This window comes from Schistocerca gregaria, unplaced genomic scaffold (assembly GCF_023897955.1).
Source record: "Schistocerca gregaria isolate iqSchGreg1 unplaced genomic scaffold, iqSchGreg1.2 ptg000378l, whole genome shotgun sequence".
NCBI classification, from domain to species: Eukaryota; Metazoa; Arthropoda; class Insecta; order Orthoptera; family Acrididae; genus Schistocerca; species Schistocerca gregaria.
Window position 1 is genome coordinate 2,226,892 of NW_026061824.1, and position 7,579 is coordinate 2,234,470.

Below are 7,579 nucleotides of genomic sequence, written 5' to 3' on the forward strand. Positions count from 1 at the left end.
TACTACATCTTACTGGCTATTACATCAACTTAGAAGCTTCATCTGTGTTCTACCATGGTGCTTTTAGTGTCTCCGCACACCGCAGTACGCGACATAGCATTGCAGACGATAAGTACAACCGTTTCAGAGAAAAGAGGGGACAATGTGACGATCTGGCTTTAAGTCGATTCGATAACAAATGACGAAAACGGACGTATATCGCAGGTTTTTACTACATATGAACACATTTCACATTCTCCCGTACAACGCGGCTGCTAGTCCTCCTTTCATGCAGAATCTTAAGGTCCTAGCTCATGTCCAAGGCACCAAAGCCTGCTAAAAAGTCGATAATCGATACCTTAAACTTGAATTGTACTACTTCTTACTGGCTATTACATCATCATAGAAGCTTCATCTGTGTTCTACTATGGTGCTTTAAGTGTCTCCGCATACCGCAGCACGCGACATAGCTTTGCAGACGATAAGTACAACCGTTTCAGAGAGAAGAGCGGCCAATGTGACGATCTGGCTTTAAGTCGATTCGATAACAAATGACGAAAACGGACGGATTTCTCAGGTTTTTACTACATATGAAGACTTTTCACATTCTCCCGTGCAACTCGGCTGCTAGTCCTCCTTTCATGCAGAATCTTAAGGTCCTAGCGCATGTCCAAGGCACCAAACCCAGCTAAAAAGTCAATAATCAGTACCTAAAACTTGAATTGTACTACTTCTTACTGGCTATTACATCGACTTAGAAGCTTCATCTGTGTTCTACTATGGTGATTTTATTGTCTCCGCATACCGCAGCACGCGACATAGCTTTGCAGACGATAAGTACAACCGTTTCAGAGAGAAGAGCGGCCAATGTGACGATCGGGCTTTAAGTCGATTCGATAACAAATGACGAAAACGGACGGATTTCTCAGGTTTCTACTACATATGAACACATTTCACATTCTCCTGTGCAAAACGGCTGCTAGTTCTCCTTTCATGCAGAATCTTAAGGTCCTAGCTCATGTCCAAGGCACCAAAGCCAGCTAAAAAGTCAATAATCGATACCTAAAACTTGAATTGTACTACATCTTACTGGCTATTACATCAACTTAGAAGCTTCATCTGTGTTCTACCATGGTGCTTTTAGTGTCTCCGCACACCGCAGTACGCGACATAGCTTTGCAGACGATAAGTACAACCGTTTCAGAGAAAAGAGGGGCCAATGTGACGATCTGGCTTTAAGTCGATTCGATAACAAATGACGAAAACGGACGGATTTCTCAGGTTTTTACTACATATGAACACTTTTCACATTCTCCCGTGCAACTCGGCTGCTAGTCCTCCTTTCATGCAGAATCATAAGGTCCTAGCTCATGTCCAAGGCACCAAAGCCAGCTAAAAAGTCAATAATCAGTACCTAAAACTTGAATTGTACTACTTCTTACTGGCTATTAAATCATCTTAGAAGCTTCATCTGTGTTCTACTATGGTGCTTTTAGTGTCTCCGCATACCGCAGCACGCGACAAAGCTTTCCAGACGATAAGTACAACCGTTTCAGAGAGAAGAGCGGCCAATGTGACGATCTGGCTTTAAGTCGATTCGATAACAAATGACGAAAACGGACGTATTTCTCAGGTTTTTAGTACATATTAACACATTTCATATTCTCCCGTACAACGCGGCTGCTAGTCCTCCTTTCATGCAGAATCTTAAGGTCCTAGCTCATGTCCAAGTCACCAAAGCCAGCTAAAAAGTCAATAATCGATACCTAAAACTTGAATTGTACTACATCTTACTGGCTATTACATCAACTTAGAAGCTTCATCTGTGTTCTACTATGGTGCTTTTAGTGTCTCCGCATACCGCAGCACGCGACATAGCTTTGCAGACGATAAGTACAACCGTTTCAGAGAGAAGAGCGGCCAATGTGACGATCTGGCTGTAAGTCGATTCGAAAACAAATGACGAAAACGGACGGATTTCTCAGGTTTTTACTACATATGAACACCTTTCACATTCTCCCGTGCAACTCGGCTGCTAGTCCTCCTTTCATGCAGAATCTTAAGGTCCTAGCTCTTGCCCAAGGCACCAAAGCCAGCTAAAAAGTCAATAATCGATACCTAAAACTTGAATTGTACTACATCTTACTGGCTATTACATCAACTTAGAAGCTTCATCTGTGTTCTACCATGGTGCTTTTAGTGTCTCCGCACACCGCAGTACGCGACATAGCATTGCAGACGATAAGTACAACCGTTTCAGAGAAAAGAGGGGCCAATGTGACGATCTGGCTTTAAGTCGATTCGATAACAAATGACGAAAACGGACGTATATCTCAGGTTTTTACTACATATGAACAGATTTCACATTCTCCCGTACAACGCGGCTGCTAGTCCTCCTTTCATGCAGAATCTTAAGGTCCTAGCTCATGTCCAAGGCACCAAAGCCAGCTAAAAAGTATATAATCGATACCTAAAACTTGAATTGTACTACTTCTTACTGGCTATTACATCAACTTAGAAGCTTCATCTGTGTTCTACTATGGTGCTTTTAGTGTCTCCGCATACCGCATCACGCGACATAGCTTTGCAGGCGATAAGTACAACCGTTTCAGAGAGAAGAGCGGCCAAAGTGACGATCTGGCTTTAAGTCGATTCGATAACAAATGACGAAAACGGACGGATTTCTCAGGTTTTTACTACATATGAACACTTTTCACATTCTCCCATCCAACGCGGCTGCTAGTCCTCCTTTCATGCAGAATCTTAAGGTCCTAGCTCATGTCCAAGGCACCAAAGCCTGCTAAAAAGTCAATAATCGATACCTAAAACTTGAATTGTACTACTTCTTACTGGCTATTACATCATCATAGAAGCTTCATCTGTGTTCTACTATGGTGCTTTAAGTGTCTCCGCATACCGCAGCACGCGACATAGCTTTGCAGACGATAAGTACAACCGTTTCAGAGAGAAGAGCGGCCAATGTGACGATCTGGCTTTAAGTCGATACGATAACAAATGACGAAAACGGACGGATTTCTCAGGTTTTTACTACATATGAACACCTTTCACATTCTCCCGTGCAACTCGGCTGCTAGTCCTCCTTTCATGCAGAATCTTAAGGTCCTAGCTCATGCCCAAGGCACCAAAGCCAGCTAAAAAGTCAATAATCCATACCTAAAACTTGAATTGTACTACATCTTATTGTCTATTACATCAACTTAGAAGCTTCATCTGTGTTCTACTATGTTGATTTTAGTGTCTCCGCATACCGCAGCACGCGACATAGCTTTGCAGACGATAAGTACAACCGTTTCAGAGAGAAGAGCGGCCAATGTGACGATCGGGCTTTAAGTCGATTCGATAACAAATGACGAAAACGGACGGATTTCTCAGGTTTTTACTACATATGAACACCATTCACATTCTCCCGTGCAACTCGGCTGCTATTCCTCCTTTCATGCAGAATCTTAAGGTCCTAGCTCATGCCCAAGGCACCAAAGCCAGCTAAAAAGTCAATAATCCATACCTAAAACTTGAATTGTACTACATCTTATTGTCTATTACATCAACTTAGAAGCTTCATCTGTGTTCTACTATGTTGATTTTAGTGTCTCCGCATACCGCAGCACGCGACATAGCTTTGCAGACGATAAGTACAACCGTTTCAGAGAGAAGAGCGGCCAATGTGACGATCTGGCTTTAAGTCGATTCGATAACAAATGACGAAAACGGACGGATTTCTCAGGTTTTTACTACATATGAACACTTTTCACATTCTCCCCTGCAACTCGGCTGCTAGTCCTCCTTTCATGCAGAATCTTAAGGTCCTAGCTCATGTCCAAGGCACCAAAGCCACCTAAAAAGTCAATAATCGATACCTAAAACTTGAATTGTACTACTTCTTACTGGCTATTACATCATCTTAGAAGCTTCATCTGTGTTCTACTATGGTGCTTTTAGTGTCTCCGCATACCGCAGCACGCGACAAAGCTTTCCAGACGATAAGTACAACCGTTTCAGAGAGAAGAGCAGCCAATGTGACGATCTGGCTTTAAGTCGATTCGATAACAAATTACGAAAACGGACGGATTTCTCAGGTTTTTACTACATATGAACACTTTTCACATTGTCCCGTGCAACTCGGCTGCTAGTCCTCCTTTTGATGCAGAATCTTAAGGTCCTAGCTCATGTCCAAGGCACCAAATCCAGCTAAAAATCAATAATCTATACCTAAAACTTGAATTGTACTACTTCTTACTGGCTATTACATCAACTTAGAAGCTTCATCTGTGTTCTACTATGGTGCTTTTAGTGTCTCCGCATACCGCAGCACGCGACATAGTTTTGCAGACGATAAGTACAACCGTTTCAGACAGAAGAGCGGCCAATGTGACGATCTGGCTTTAAGTCGATTCTATAACAAATGACGAAAACGGACGGATTTCTCAGGTTTTTACTACATATGAACACTTTTCACATTCTCCCGTGCAACCCGGCTGCTAGTCCTCCTTTAATGCAGAATCTTAAGGTCCTAGCTCATGTCAAAGGCACCAAAGCCAGCTAAAAAGTCAATAATCGATACCTAAAACTTGAATTGTACTACTTCTTACTGGCTATTACATCAACTTAGAAGCTTCATCTGTGTTCTACTATGGTGCTTTTAGTGTCTCCGCATACCGCAGCACGCGACATAGCTTTGCAGACGATAAGTACAACCGTTTCAGAGAGAAGAGCGGCCAATGTGACGATCTGGCTTTAAGTCGATTCGATAACAAATGACGAAAACGGACGGATTTCTCAGGTTTTTACTACATATGAACACTTTTCACATTCTCCCGTGCAACTCGGCTGCTAGTCCTCCTTTCATGCAGAATCTTAAGGTCCTAGCTCATGTCCAAGGCACCAAAGCCAGCTAAAAAGTATATAATCGATACCTAAAACTTGAATTGTACTACTTCTTACTGGCTATTACATCAACTTAGAAGCTTCATCTGTGTTCTACTATGGTGCTTTTAGTGTCTCCGCATACCGCATCACGCGACATAGCTTTCCAGACGATAAGTACAACCGTTTCAGAGAGAAGAGCGGCCAATGTGACGATCTGGCTTTAAGTCGATTCGATAACAAACGACAAAAACGGACGGATTTCTCAGGTTTTTACTACATATGAACACTTTTCACATTCTCCCATCCAACGCGGCTGCTAGTCCTCCTTTCATGCAGAATCTTAAGGTCCTAGCTCATGTCCAAGGCACCAAAGCCAGCTAAAAAGTCAATAATCCATACCTAAAACTTGAATTGTACTACATCTTACTGGCTATTACATCAACTTAGAAGCTTCATCTGTGTTCTACCATGGTGCTTTTAGTGTCTCCGCACACCGCAGTACGCGACATAGCTTTGCAGACGATAAGTACAACCGTTTCAGAGAAAAGAGGGGCCAATGTGACGATCTGGCTTTAAGTCGATTCGATAACAAATGACGAAAACGGACGGATTTCTCAGGTCTTTACTACATATGAACACCATTCACATTCTCCCGTGCAACTCGGCTGCTATTCCTCCTTTCATGCAGAATCTTAAGGTCCTAGCTCATGCCCAAGGCACCAAAGCCAGCTAAAAAGTCAATAATCCATACCTAAAACTTGAATTGTACTACATCTTATTGTCTATTACATCAACTTAGAAGCTTCATCTGTGTTCTACTATGTTGATTTTAGTGTCTCCGCATACCGCAGCACGCGACATAGCTTTGCAGACGATAAGTACAACCGTTTCAGAGAGAAGAGCGGCCAATGTGACGATCTGGCTTTAAGTCGATTCGATAACAAATGACGAAAACGGACGGATTTCTCAGGTTTTTACTACATATGAAGACTTTCCACATTCTCCCGTGCAACTCGGCTGCTAGTCCTCCTTTCATGCAGAATCTTAAGGTCCTAGCTCATGTCCAAGGCACCAAAGCCAGCTATAAAGTCAATAATCAGTACCTAAATCTTGAATTGTACTACTTCTTACTGGCTATTACATCGACTTAGAAGCTTCATCTGTGTTCTACTATGGTGATTTTATTGTCTCCGCATACCGCAGCACGCGACATAGCTTTGCAGACGATAAGTACAACCGTTTCAGAGAGAAGAGCGGCCAATGTGACGATCGGGCTTTAAGTCGATTCGATAACAAATGACGAAAACGGACGGATTTCTCAGGTTTCTACTACATATGAACACATTTCACATTCTCCCGTGCAAAACGGCTGCTAGTCCTCCTTTCATGCAGAATCTTAAGGTCCTAGCTCATGTCCAAGGCACCAAAGCCAGCTAAAAAGTCAATAATCGATACCTAAAACTTGAATTGTACTACATCTTACTGGCTATTACATCAACTTAGAAGCTTCATCTGTGTTCTACCATGGTGCTTTTAGTGTCTCCGCACACCGCAGTACGCGACATAGCTTTGCAGACGATAAGTACAACCGTTTCAGAGAAAAGAGGGGCCAATGTGACGATCTGGCTTTAAGTCGATTCGATAACAAATGACGAAAACGGACGGATTTCTCAGGTTTTTACTACATATGAACACTTTTCACATTGTCCCGTGCAACTCGGCTGCTAGTCCTCCTTTTGATGCAGAATCTTAAGGTCCTAGCTCATGTCCAAGGCACCAAATCCAGCTAAAAATCAATAATCTATACCTAAAACTTGAATTGTACTACTTCTTACTGGCTATTACATCAACTTAGAAGCTTCATCTGTGTTCTACTATGGTGCTTTTAGTGTCTCCGCATACCGCAGCACGCGACATAGCTTTGAAGACGATAAGTACAACCGTTTCAGAGAGAAGAGCGGCCAATGTGACGATCTGGCTTTAAGTCGATTCGATAACAAATGACGAAAACGGACGGAGTTCTCAGGTTTTTACTACATATGAACATTTTTCACATTGTCCCGTGCAACTCGGCTGCTAGTCCTCCTTTTGATGCAGAATCTTAAGGTCCTAGCTCATGTCCAAGGCACCAAAGCCAGCTAAAAAATCAATAATCGATACCTAAAACTTGAATTGTACTACTTCTTACTGGCTATTACATCAACTTAGAAGCTTCATCTGTGTTCTACTATGGTGCTTTTAGTGTCTCCGCATACCGCAGCACGCGACATAGCTTTGAAGACGATAAGTACAACCGTTTCAGAGAGAAGAGCGGCCAATGTGACGATCTGGCTTTAAGTCGATTCGATAACAAATGACGAAAACGGACGGATTTCTCAGGTTTTTACTACATATGAATACTTTTCACATTCTCCCGTGCAGCCCGGCTGCTAGTCCTCCTTTAATGCAGAATCTTAAGGTCCTAGCTCATGTCCAAGGCACCAAAGCCAGCTAAAAAGTCAATAATCGATACCTAAAACTTGAATTGTACTACTTCTTACTGGCTATTACATCAACTTAGAAGCTTCATCTGTGTTCTACTATGGTGCTTTTAGAGTCTCCGCATACCGCAGGACGCGACATAGCTTTGCAGACGATAAGTACAACCGTTTCAGAGAGAAGAGCGGCCAATGTGACGATCTGGCTTTAAGTCGATTCGTTAACAAATGACGAA